General features: G+C 39.9%; 1 pseudogene; it reads left to right on the top strand.

The window, feature by feature from the left end:
• The first annotated feature begins 9526 nt into the window (after window positions 1-9526).
• LOC119821594 lies at window positions 9527-10466 on the top strand (annotated as a pseudogene).
• Window positions 10467-12313: the final 1847 nt, after the last annotated feature.

The following is a 12313-nucleotide window of genomic DNA, read 5'->3' as shown; positions in this document are numbered from 1 at the left end:
TGTGTACTGACATTCCATCTGAACTGGTGAGTGAATGCGGACCCTGGGGCAACCTGCCCTGGAAGAGAGCACAGACCCCCTACCCCCACTTCCCTCTGCAGGCTTGTGTCTGTTTCTCCCGTCCCTGTGTCTCCCAAGCTTTCCCTAGTGTTCTCAGGTGTCCTGCTCCAGTTCTAAGGCCATCCACCCAAAGGGGTCAGACTCTGGCCTCCAGGCAGGTCTGAGGATTCCTGCAGAGGGGTGCAGGCTCCTTCAGATTGTGCTGCCAGGTTTGCTGTGTGGTATTCCACCAGTTCAGTTCCACCTGAACTGGTGTCCTGCTCCTGTTCTAAGGCCATCCACCCAGAGGAATCAGACTCTGGCCTCCAGGCAGGTCTGGGGATTCCTGCAAGGGAGTGCGGGCTTCTACAGATTGTGACGCAAGGAAGAGGTCCTCCTCTGACACAGGGGAGATCCAACCAGTTTCAGTCACAGCAAAGATTGGTCTAGGACACCAAACGCCTCTGGGCTCCTTTTGAAGGAAGAGATGGGCAGGCGCCAATGCAGGAGCTCCTCCAACAACATGAAAGGCAACATGACATCACCACAATCCAGACATCCCGAAACAACAAGAATTGAACACCCTACCCCAGAAGATATAGAAGAATCCGACCTTAAACAGTACTTTATGAAAATAATAGAGGACCTTAAACAGGAGGTAAAAAACTGCCATAAAGAAATGGAGTTGACAAACAAAAAGGTAGACGAAATAAATAAATCTCTCAAAGATACCCAAGAAAAACAAGAAAAACAAGAAAAAGCAATCAAACAGGTAAGGGAAACAGTACAAGACCTGATAAAGGAAATGGAGGTATTGAAGAAAACACAATCTGAGGGACGACTGGAAATGGAAAATCTGAGTAAACGAACAGAAACTTCAGAGACAAGTATTTCCAACCGAATACAAGAGATGGAAGAAAGAATCTCGGACTCTGAAGATACTATAGAGGAAATAAACTCACAGATTAAAGAACTAAACAAATCTAACAAATTCTTAACACAAAACATTCAGGAAATCTGGGACACCATGAAAAGACCAAACCTAAGAATAATTGGGGTAGAAGAAGGAGAAGAATTACAACTCAAAGGCCCAGAAAACATATTCAACAAAATTATAGAAGAAAATTTCCCCAACCTAAAGAAGGATATTCCTATGAAGGTACAAGAAGCCTACAGAACACCAAATAGACTGCATCAAAAGAAAGCATCCCCACGCCATATAATAATCAAAACACAAAACATACAGAATAAAGAACAGATATTAAGAGCTGCAAAGGAAAAAGGTCAAATAACATATAAAGGGAAACCTATCAGAATTACACCTGATTTCTCAATGGAAACCATGAAAGCCAGAAGAGCTTGGATAGATGTGCTACAGACACTAAGGGAACATGGATGCAAGCCTAGACTACTATACCCAGCAAAGCTTGCATTCACCATTGATGGAGAAAACAAGATATTCCAGGACAAAACCAGATTTAAACAATACGCAGCCACAAATCCAGCCTTGCAGAAAGTAATAGAAGGAAAATCACAAACCAAGGAGTCCAACAACGCCCACAATAACTCAGGCATCTAGCGACCCTTCACCAGCACAACTAGAAGAAGGGAAACACACAAACTCTACTACTAAAAATGACTGAAGTTAACAACCACTGGTCATTAATATCACTTAATATCAATGGACTCAATTCACCTATAAAAAGGCACAGGCCAAGAGACTGGATACGAAAACAGAATCCAACATTTTGCTGTTTACAAGAAACACACCTCAACCACAAAGACAGACACCTACTCAGAGTAAAGGGTTGGGATAAGGTTTATCAAGCAAATGGCCCTAAGAAACAAGCGGGTGTGGCCATACTAATTTCCAACAAAGTTGACTTCAAACTAAAATCAATCAGAAGAGATGGAAAGGGACACTTTATACTCATAACAGGAACAATTCATCAGAATGAAGTCTCAATCCTGAATATCTATGCCCCTAATATAAAAGCTCCCACTTATGTAAAAGAAACACTTCTAGAACTCAAGGCAGCCATCAAACCACACACACTAATAGTTGGAGACTTCAACACTCCTCTCTCACCAATGGACAGGTCAATCAGACAGAAACCTAACAGAGAATTGAAAGACTTTATGGAGGTAATGAACCAAATGGACTTAACAGACATCTATAGAACATTCCACCCAAATAGGAAAGAATATACCTTCTTCTCTGCGGCTCATGGAACCTTTTCGAAAATTGACCATATACTTGGTAACAAAGCAAACTTCCACAGTTACAAAAAAATATTAGTAACCACCTGTGTCTTATCGGATCACCATGGATTAAAATTAGAATTCAACAACAATGCTACCCCCAGAAAGCCCACAAACTCATGGAAACTGAACAGGCAACTACTGACCAACACCTGGGTCAAGGAAGAAATAAAGAAAGAAATTAAAGTCTTTCTTGAATTTAATGAAAACCAAGACACAACATACTCAAACCTATGGGACACAATGAAAGCAGTGCTAAGAGGAAAGTTCATAGCACTAAGTGCCCACTTAAAGAAAATGGAGAAAGCACTCATTGGTGACTTAACAGCACACCTGAAAGCTCTGGAAAAAAAAGAAGCAGACTCACCTAGGAGAAGTAGAAGACTGGAAATAATCAAACTGAGGGCAGAAATCAACAAAATAGAAACACAGAAAACAATCCAAAGAATCAATGAAACAAGAAGCTGGTTCTTGGAGAAAATCAACAAGATTGACAAACCCTTAGCCAAACTAATCAAACGGCAGAGGGAGAACACGCAAATTAATAAGATCAGAAATGAAAAGGGGGACATAACCACAGACACAGAGGAAATTCAGAGAATCATTAGATCTTACTACAAAAGCCTGTATGCCACAAAATTGGAAAATGTAAAAGAAATGGACAGTTTTTTAGATAAATACCATATACCAAAGTTAAACCAGGACCAAGTAAATGCTCTAAATCGTCCTGTTAGTCGCGAAGAATTAGAAACTGTTATCAGAAACCTCCCTACCAAAAAGAGCCCAGGACCAGATGGTTTCAATGCGGAATTCTACCAGAACTTCCAAGAAGACCTAATTCCTATACTCCTTAAGGTATTTCATAATATAGAAACACAAGAGTCACTGCCAAATTCCTTCTATGAAGCTACAGTTACCCTGATACCTAAACCACACAAAGACTCAACCAAGAAAGAGAATTACAGGCCAATCTCACTCATAAACATTGACACAAAAATTCTCAATAAAATACTGGCAAACCGAATCCAAGAACACATTAGAAAAATTATCCATTACGATCAAGTAGGCTTCTTCCCAGAGATGCAGGGCTGGTTCAACATATGAAAATCTATCAATGTAATCCATCATATAAATAAACTGAAGGAAAAAAACCATATGGTCATCTCATTAGATGCTGAAAAAGCATTTGACAAAATTCAGCACCCTTTTATGATAAAAGTTTTGGAGAGATTAGGGATACAAGGGTCATTCATAAATATAATAAAAGCTATTTACAGCAAGCCGACAGCTAACATCAAATTAAACAGAGAGAAACTCAAGGCTATCCCACTGAATTCAGGAACACGACAAGGCGGTCCACTCTCTCATTATCTCTTCAATATAATGCTTGAAGTTCTAGCAATAGCAATAAGACAACATAAGGGAATCAAGGGAATTCAATTTGGAAAGAAAGAAGTTAAACTTTCATTATTTGCAGATGATATGATAGTATACATAAGCGACCCCAAAAACTCCACCAAAGAACTCCTACAGCTGATAAACTCCTTCAGTAACGTGGCAGGATACAAGATCAACTCCAAAAAATCAGTCGCCCTACTATACACAAAGGATAAGGAAGCAGAGAGGGAAATCAGAGAAGTATCACCTTTCACAATAGCCACAAATAGCATAAGATATCTGGGAGTATCTCTAACCAAGGAAGTGAAGGATTTATTTGACAAGAACTTTAAGTCTTTGAAGAAAGAAATTGAAGAGGATACCAGAAAATGGAAGGATCTCCCCTGCTCGTGGATTGGGAGGATCAACATAGTAAAAATGGCAATTCTACCAAAAGCAATCTATAGATTCAATGCAATCCCAATCAAGGTCCCATTAAAATTCTTCACAGAGATTGAGAGGACAATAATCAACTTTGTATGGAAAAACAAGAAACCCAGGATAGCCAAAAAAATCTTATACAATAAAGGTACTTCTGGAGGCATTACCATCCCTGACTTCAAACTCTATTACAAAGCTACAGTATTGAAAACGGCTTGGTATTGGCATAAAAACAGAGAAGTTGACCAATGGAATCGTATAGAAGACCCGGATCTTAAACCACAAACCTACGAACACCTGATTTTTGATAAAGGAGCCAAAAGTACACAATGGAAGAAAGAGGGCATCTTCAACAAATGGTGCTGGCATAACTGGATGTCAACCTGTAGAAGAATGAAAGTAGATCCATATCTATCACCATGCACAAAACTCAAGTCCAAATGGATTAAAGACCTCAATATTAATCTGAACACATTGAGCTTGATAGAGGAGAAAGTGGGAAGTACTCTACAACAAATGGGCACAGGGAACCATTTCCTGCGCATAACCCCAGCTGCACAGACATTAAGGGCAACATTGAATAAATGGGACCTCCTGAAGTTGAGCAGCTTCTGTAAAGCAAAGGACATGGTCACTAAGACACAAAGGCAGCCTACTGACTGGGAAAAGATCTTCACCAACCCTGCAACTGACAAAGGTCTGATCTCTAAAATATAAGGAACTCAAGAGACTAGACGGTAAAATGCCAATTAACCCAATTAAAAAATGGGGCGCTGAACTGAACAGAGAATTCTCAACAGAAGAAGTTCAAATGGCCAAAAGACACTTAAGGTCATGCTCAACCTCCCTAGCTATCAGGGAAATGCAAATCAAAACAACTTTGAGATATCATCTTACACCTGTCAGATTGGCTAAAATCCAAAACACCAATAATAACCTTTGCTGGAGAGGTTGTGGGGTAAGGGGTACACTCATCCATTGCTGGTGGGAATGCACACTTATGCAACCACTTTGGAAAGCAGTGTGGCGGTTTCTCAGGAAATTCGGGATCAACCTACCCCAGGACCCAGCAATTCCACTATTGGGAATCTACCCAAGAGATGCCCAATCATACAACAAAAGCATATGCTCATCTATGTTCATAGCAGCATTATTTGTAATAGCCAGATCCTGGAAACAACCTAGATGCCCTTCAGTGGAAGAATGGATGAAGAAACTGTGGAATATATACATGCTAGAATACTACTCAGCGGTAAAAAACAATGACATCTTGAATTTTGCAGGCAAATGGATGGAAATAGAAAACACTATTCTGAGTGAGGTAACCCAGACCCAAAAAGATGAACATGGGATGTACTCACTCATAATCGGTTTCTAGCCATAATTAAAGGACATCGAGCCTATAAATTTGGGATCCTTGAGAAGATAATAAGAAGGTAAACTCCCAAAAAAAGATATAGTAATCCTCCTGGATATTGGAAGTAGACACGATCGCCAGGCAAAATTGGGAACTTGAGGGTTGGGCGAGACTGGGCCAAGGGAAGATGGGGAGAGAAAAATGTGACGGGGAGAACGGGGGGAGCTTGGAGGAATGGGGTGCTTGGGATATAGGAAGGGTGGATATGGGAGCAGGGAAGCATATATCTTAATTTAAGGAGCTACCTGAGGGTTGTCAAGAGACTTGACCCTAGAGGGGTTCCCAGGTTTCCAGGGAGACGCCCCCAGTTAGTTCCTTGGGCAGCTGAGGAGAGGGAGCCTGAAAAGGCCAGTTCCTATAGCCATACTGATGAATTTCTTGCATATCACCATAGAACCTCCACCTGATGATAGATGAAGAAAATGACAGAGCCCCACATTGGAGCACCGGACTGAGCTCCCAAGGTCCTGATGAGGAGCAGAAGGAGGGAGAACATGAGAAAGAAAGTCAGGAATGTGAGGGGTGCGTTCACTCATGGAGACAGTGGGATAGAACTAAAGGGAGATCACCAACTCCAGTTGGAATGGGACTGATGGATCATGTGACCAAACCCGTCTCTCTGAATGTGGCCAACAGCGGGGGCTGACTGAGAAGCAAAGGACATTGGCGCTGGGCTCTGATTCTTCTGCATGGACGGGCTCTGTGGGAGCCTTCTCAGCTTGGTGGATCACCTTCCTGGACCTGGGGGGAGTTGGGAGGACCTTGGACTTAGCATAGAGTGGGGAACCCTGATGGCTCCTTGGCCTTGAGAGGGAGGGAGGGGGTATATGGGTGGAGGGAGGGGGAGGGAAGGGGGAGAAGGAGGGGAGAGAAGGGGGAGGAGGAGCGGAGGGAGGGGGGAGGAGGAGGGAAGGAGATGGAAATTTTTAAATAGAAAAAAAAATAAACCATGAGAAAAAAAAAAGAAGAAAATAAGGGATCCCTTGAAATTGACAGGTGACTTCTTGAAAATTAATTGTGTTTGTGTGAAATGAACTTCTCAGTACTCACTGAGAATTAGATAATGATCCCTGGTGATTTGAATTCACAGTGGAATCCAGAGACTAAGAGGGAATTATCCTCAGTGATAGACAATGACAGTAAGAGACAACTTTAAAGCTATAATATTATAACAACTTTGGACTTACTACATGGAAATAAATTCTAATTTGAAGAGGTAAGATTTTGAAGTTTTGGTAAATGGAGATACTTTATTCTTTGAAAATTTACTGTATTATAAACCATGGTGAAAAAACAAGTCAGATTGAGACAGGTAATCATGTAAGAGATGGGACATAAATAAACTTATGAAATTATGTTTTATTTCTAAAGGAAAATTATTAAGAACAATTAGGCATGACACTAACTTTATTTTTTTACTGAAAATGGATTTTTATTTCCCAACCACAGTTTCCCCTCCCTCTACTATTCCCAGATAGTCCCCAGTTTTCAATGATTCCTTATCCATCTCTCTATTAGTAAGGCCAGAAACAAATATTATCGCCAAAGGTGTACAAATGTAGCATTCAGCCAAGCGACTAAAAGTTCACTAGGTTTTAAATGCTTTGGTGGCTTACTGTCAGTGAATGACGTGTTCAAAGATCTGCTTTGCATCTGGAATGAAAGTTCGAGCATTACAGTTATCTCTGTGGACAAATAAGGATGTAAATATCAAATACGAGGGATGAGAGTCAATCTACTCTGTGCTGGATGAATCTTGGTAAACCTCTTATATTCTTAGTTTGAATATTAATAGCCAGTGTCCTCTATTGAAAATCGTATGACTTCATTCCATCACACTCCTGTTAGGAAACACTGTGACAATGAAAAGCAATTTGGTGTGTTTTAATGAAAAATTAACAACTTGTTAAATATTATTCATAGTTTATGTGTTGAAGTTGATATTTCAAATTATTTAAAACATGAGAATCATTTAAGATACTTAATGAGCTTACAACAGAAAGTTCCCTTTGTAAATTTAGTGTGATCTCTGTACTATTTCTTCTCAGATCTGACAAAAAATTATCATCTTTTAAAAAGTTGATCAATATGTTAACTTACTTACAGAAATGATAGACTGTGATTAATGTCACCAAATAGAAACCCTCTATGTATTAACATTGGAAAGCTGAAATACTATTCTGTGGTATGTGGCTAATTTGTATGTGCCCTTGACTGCATTGCCACCCTTTATTTATATTGTGGTAATTAAAAGGAATATGCTGAGTCCATCCTGTCTTGTGTTCATATTTAATTCTCTTTTTAAATATTTATCATTTTAACTTTGTGTGTGTGAGTGTTGCCTGTATGTACATATATATGTGTACCACAGGCATGACTGGTGCTTTTGAATACAAGAAGTAGTCATTGGTTCCCTAGAACTGGAACCACAATCTACATGACAAACTGTGCAAGTGTTGGGGATTAAATCTGGATTCCCTGAAAATCCAGTAAATGCTCTTAACCATTGAACCATATCTTCAACCCCATGATTTGTTACTTCTCATATTTGTTTTAATGTAAAACTACTTCCTTCTGCAAAATGGAAATGATAAAACAGATTAATGGGTAATAGAGATGAAAATAGAAAAACATAAAAATTTAAAATTTGGTAAGGATTTAAGTCTTCATTACATAATACTATGCTTTTACATTTAAGCCTTATTAGAAATTGTACATTTATAATAAATACATTGTTATGATTCATATTATTGTATATTTATTTTTATTTGTGTAAACAGAATGGGGTAGTAAACATATCATATGTATAAATACCAAACATGTTTCCACCATTTGAGCTTCAGCAATCAAACTTCGACTGTCAGGTGTCAGGCTTAGTGGCAAAAAATATGGGAGCAGGGAAGCATATATCTTAATTTAGGGAGCCATCTGAGGGTTGTCAAGAGACTTGACCCTAGAGGGGTTCCCAGGTTTCTAGGGAGACGCCACCAGTTAGTTCCTTGGGCAGCTGAGGAGAGGGAGCCTGAAAAGGCCAGTTCCTATAGCCATACTGATGAATTTCTTGCATATCACCATAGAACCTCCACCTGGCGATAGATGAAGAAAATGACTGAGCCCCACATTGGAGCACCGAACTGAGCTCCCAAGGTCCTGATGAGGAGCAGAAGGAGAGAGAACATAAGAAAGCCAGGACTGTGAGGGAACCTCCACCTGGCGATAAATGAAGAAAATGACTGAGCCCCACATTGGAGCACTGGACTGAGCTCCCAAGGTCCTGATGAGGAGCAGAAGGAGAGAGAATATGAGAAAGAAAGTCAGGAACGTGAGGGGTGCGTTCACTCATGGAGACAGTGGGACAGAACTAATGGGAGATCACCAACTCCAGTTGGAATGGGACTGATGGATCATGCGACCAAACCCGTCTCTCTGAATGTGGCCAACAGTGGGGGCTGACTGAGAAGCAAAGGACAATGGCGCTGGGCTCTGATTCTTCTGTATGGACGGGCTCTGTGGGAGCCTTCTCAGCTTGGTGGATCACCTTCCTGGACCTGGGGGGAGTTGGGAGGACCTTGGTCTTAACATAGAGTAGGGAACCCTGATGGCTCCTTGGCCTTGAGAGGGAGGGAGGGGAGGTATGGGTGGAGGGGAGGGGAGGGAAAGGGGAGGAGGAGGGAAGGGAAGGGGGAGGAGGAGGGGAGGAGATGGAAATTTTTAAATATAAAAAAATAAACCATGAAAAAAAAATCTTACCAAGCAAAGTCTCATAATTTTAAATCTTTATCTTTAATGACATAAGAATATTTTATTATGTATAATATAAATAATTACGTATTATTTATAGCATATTTCTAGCACTTCTCTTTAAATAATTTTGAAGTAATTGATAATGCTCTGCATGTATGTGTTAAATGAAATAAAATGTCCTATTCATAATTTTTTTCCTGTGATAAATCCATCACAGTGTTGATCTGATAGCAACTACAGTGTCCCATGGCTTTCCTGGAAGAAGGGAACCACACTGCAGTGACAGAGTTCATTTTATTGGGCCTGACAGATGACCCAGTCCTTAAAGTCATCCTCTTCACCATCATCCTGTGCATCTACCTGGTGACCATGTCTGGGAACATCAGCACCATCCTTCTCATCAGAGTTCCTTCCCAGCTCCATCACCCCATGTACTTTTTTCTCAGTCACTTGGCTTCTACTGACATAGGCATCTCATCTTCTGCCACACCCAATATGCTTGTCAACTCCTGGTAAATCAAAATACCATCTCATATCTTGGATGTTTTATACATTTATAGGTTCAGCTGCTTTTTGGGGGGCAATTGAATGCTTCCTTCTGGCTGCCATGGCTTATGATCGCTTTGTAGCAATTTGCAACCCACTGTCAACCAAAATGTCCAGACAAGTCTGTATTCAGTTGGTTGCAGGATCTTACATAGCGGTTTTTTTCAATGATACCTCCGTCACACTTTCCTTTCTTTCTTTTGCTTTCTGTGGACCAAACAGAGTCAATCACTTTTTCTGTGATTTTGCTCCTTTGATGGAACTCTCCTGTTCTGATGTCAGTGTCTCTGTAGTTGTTACCTCATTTTCAGCTGGGTCAGTTACTGTGATCACAGTGTTTGTCATAGTCATCTCTTATTCCTGTATCCTCATCACTGTCCTGAAGATGCATTCTAGTGAGGGAAGCCAGAAGGCCTTCTCCACCTGCACCTCCCACCTTACTGCAGTCACTCTCTACTATGGGACCGTCACCTTCATCTATGTGATGCCCAAGTCCATCTACTCCACAGACCAGAACAAGGTGGTGTCTTTGTTCTACATGGTGGTGATCCTAATGTTGAACCCACTCATTTACAGCTTCAGGAATAATGACATTAAGGGTGCTCTGAAGAGACAGCTTGGTAAGAAAATATTTTCATAGATTGATTGCTTGTTTTGCAAAACTTAATATAATAATAGTGATTATGCAAGACAAATGTGACCATCATTTCAGGTTTGGTTATTAGCCTTCTTATTCCTCCTTTCCTGCTCATCTCCTTTTCCTCCCAATATATATTTGTATTTTATCTTATTACATTTAAATTTCATGTGTGTTTTTTAAATGTGTCTTTGAGAATTTTATACACTGCAATTAGACTATGTTTACTCTCTCCCCCCAGTTCCTTCCAGTTCTTTATTTCCTTCACCTACACAGCCAACTCCATTTTCTGTCATATAATGCCAGGTGCTTCCTGCTTACACTCTGGTGTATAGACATTCAACAAACATGATTATCCTATCAAAGACCAAATCCTTAAAGAAAATTGACTCTGCTTTACCGAGAAGATATTAGTTGCCAATAACTTTTCAGTTGTGGATACACTTCATCTCACCTCTCATCTCCATGCTGGGATTTTGTATGGTTTGATCTTATACACGCTGACACAGCTACCATGCGTTCATGTCTACCCCCATTGTGTTGTGTCTGAAACAAGGTTTCTTTGTTTTCCACTAGTTCTGGCTTTTACAACCTTTCTACCTACACTTTCTCAATTACTAAGCTTGAAGAGAAGGAGGAATAATATAGATGTCCCGTATAGAGCTGAAAGTTCCATAGTATCTAATTCTCTGCATGTTGACAAGTGGTGTGCTGATTACCAACTTCTGCAAAAAGGAAGCTTCTCTCATGAGGACTATGAGATGCACTAAATTATGAGCACTGTAATAATAAATCATTGCAAATTGGTTTAATACTATGTCCATTTAGCACTAAAATGGTGGTAGGTTCTTTGCTAGGGACTTTGACCTGTCTAGCATAGGTTTGGGGCCAGATGGTGGTGTTAGGTGTGGGTTTTGTTTCTTATGGCTAGCTCTATATCCAGTCAGAAACTGGTTTGTTGTTCTCATGACATTTGTTTCACTATAGCACCACTAGGTATTTCATGCCAAGATGGTCATTATTGTAGTACACAGTGCTCACAAAACAAGTTGTCTGTACAACACACATGATATATTAAAGGCACGGTCATATTAGGTTGTTCCTATTGAAATATTTTATTTCTTCTATTCAGTTTACAATAGAATTCAGATAAGCTTCTATCTTCCATGAGTCTCTCCTTGGATTACTCTTTCTTTTTATTTTTTGAGGTAATCATGATGAGTATATTTTCTATTTTGTATTCCATTTGGCAGCTTTCAGACTGTTTTCCATACTTCAAACCACTTCTCAGTTAAGAATAGAATTCAGATATTCATTTGTCTTCCATATTTTTCTCCTTGAACTCTCTTGTGTTTCATTTCTAAAGATTATCAGGATCAATGTACTTGTTATTTTCTATTTGGCAGGTTTTAGCCCAGTCTTCATACTTACAAGCTCTTCTCAGCTTCCTGTTAAAATATTATTTGCCCCATAGGAATTTCATTGCTAGGTTCCCAAGCTAAAAGCACTCACCCTCACTAAAGATACCATTACCACTCATAATAATAATAGTAATAATATAAATATCACTCATAATAAATTCCATTTATTCTTTTCCCCATATTCTAAGTTTTAAAATGTTTATTCTTCTATAGTGTGCTTTCTACTGAAATATTAATTTCTTTTTTTCCTCATTTTTTTATTAAAGATTTCCATCTCCTCCGCTCCTCCTCCCCGTTCCCTCCCCTCACTTCCATCCATACCCCCACTCCCTCCTTCTCCAGGTCAAAGAGCCATCAGGGTTCCCTTCACTATGTTAAGTCCAAGGTCCTCCCAACTCCCCCTAAGTCCTGGAAGATGAGCAACCAAAC

The sequence above is a fragment of the Arvicola amphibius genome, chromosome 1, assembly GCF_903992535.2.
Source record: "Arvicola amphibius chromosome 1, mArvAmp1.2, whole genome shotgun sequence".
NCBI classification, from domain to species: domain Eukaryota; kingdom Metazoa; phylum Chordata; class Mammalia; order Rodentia; family Cricetidae; genus Arvicola; species Arvicola amphibius.
The sequence above is the reverse complement of the archived record's forward strand: the minus strand, read 5'-3'. Positions and strand labels throughout refer to the sequence as shown.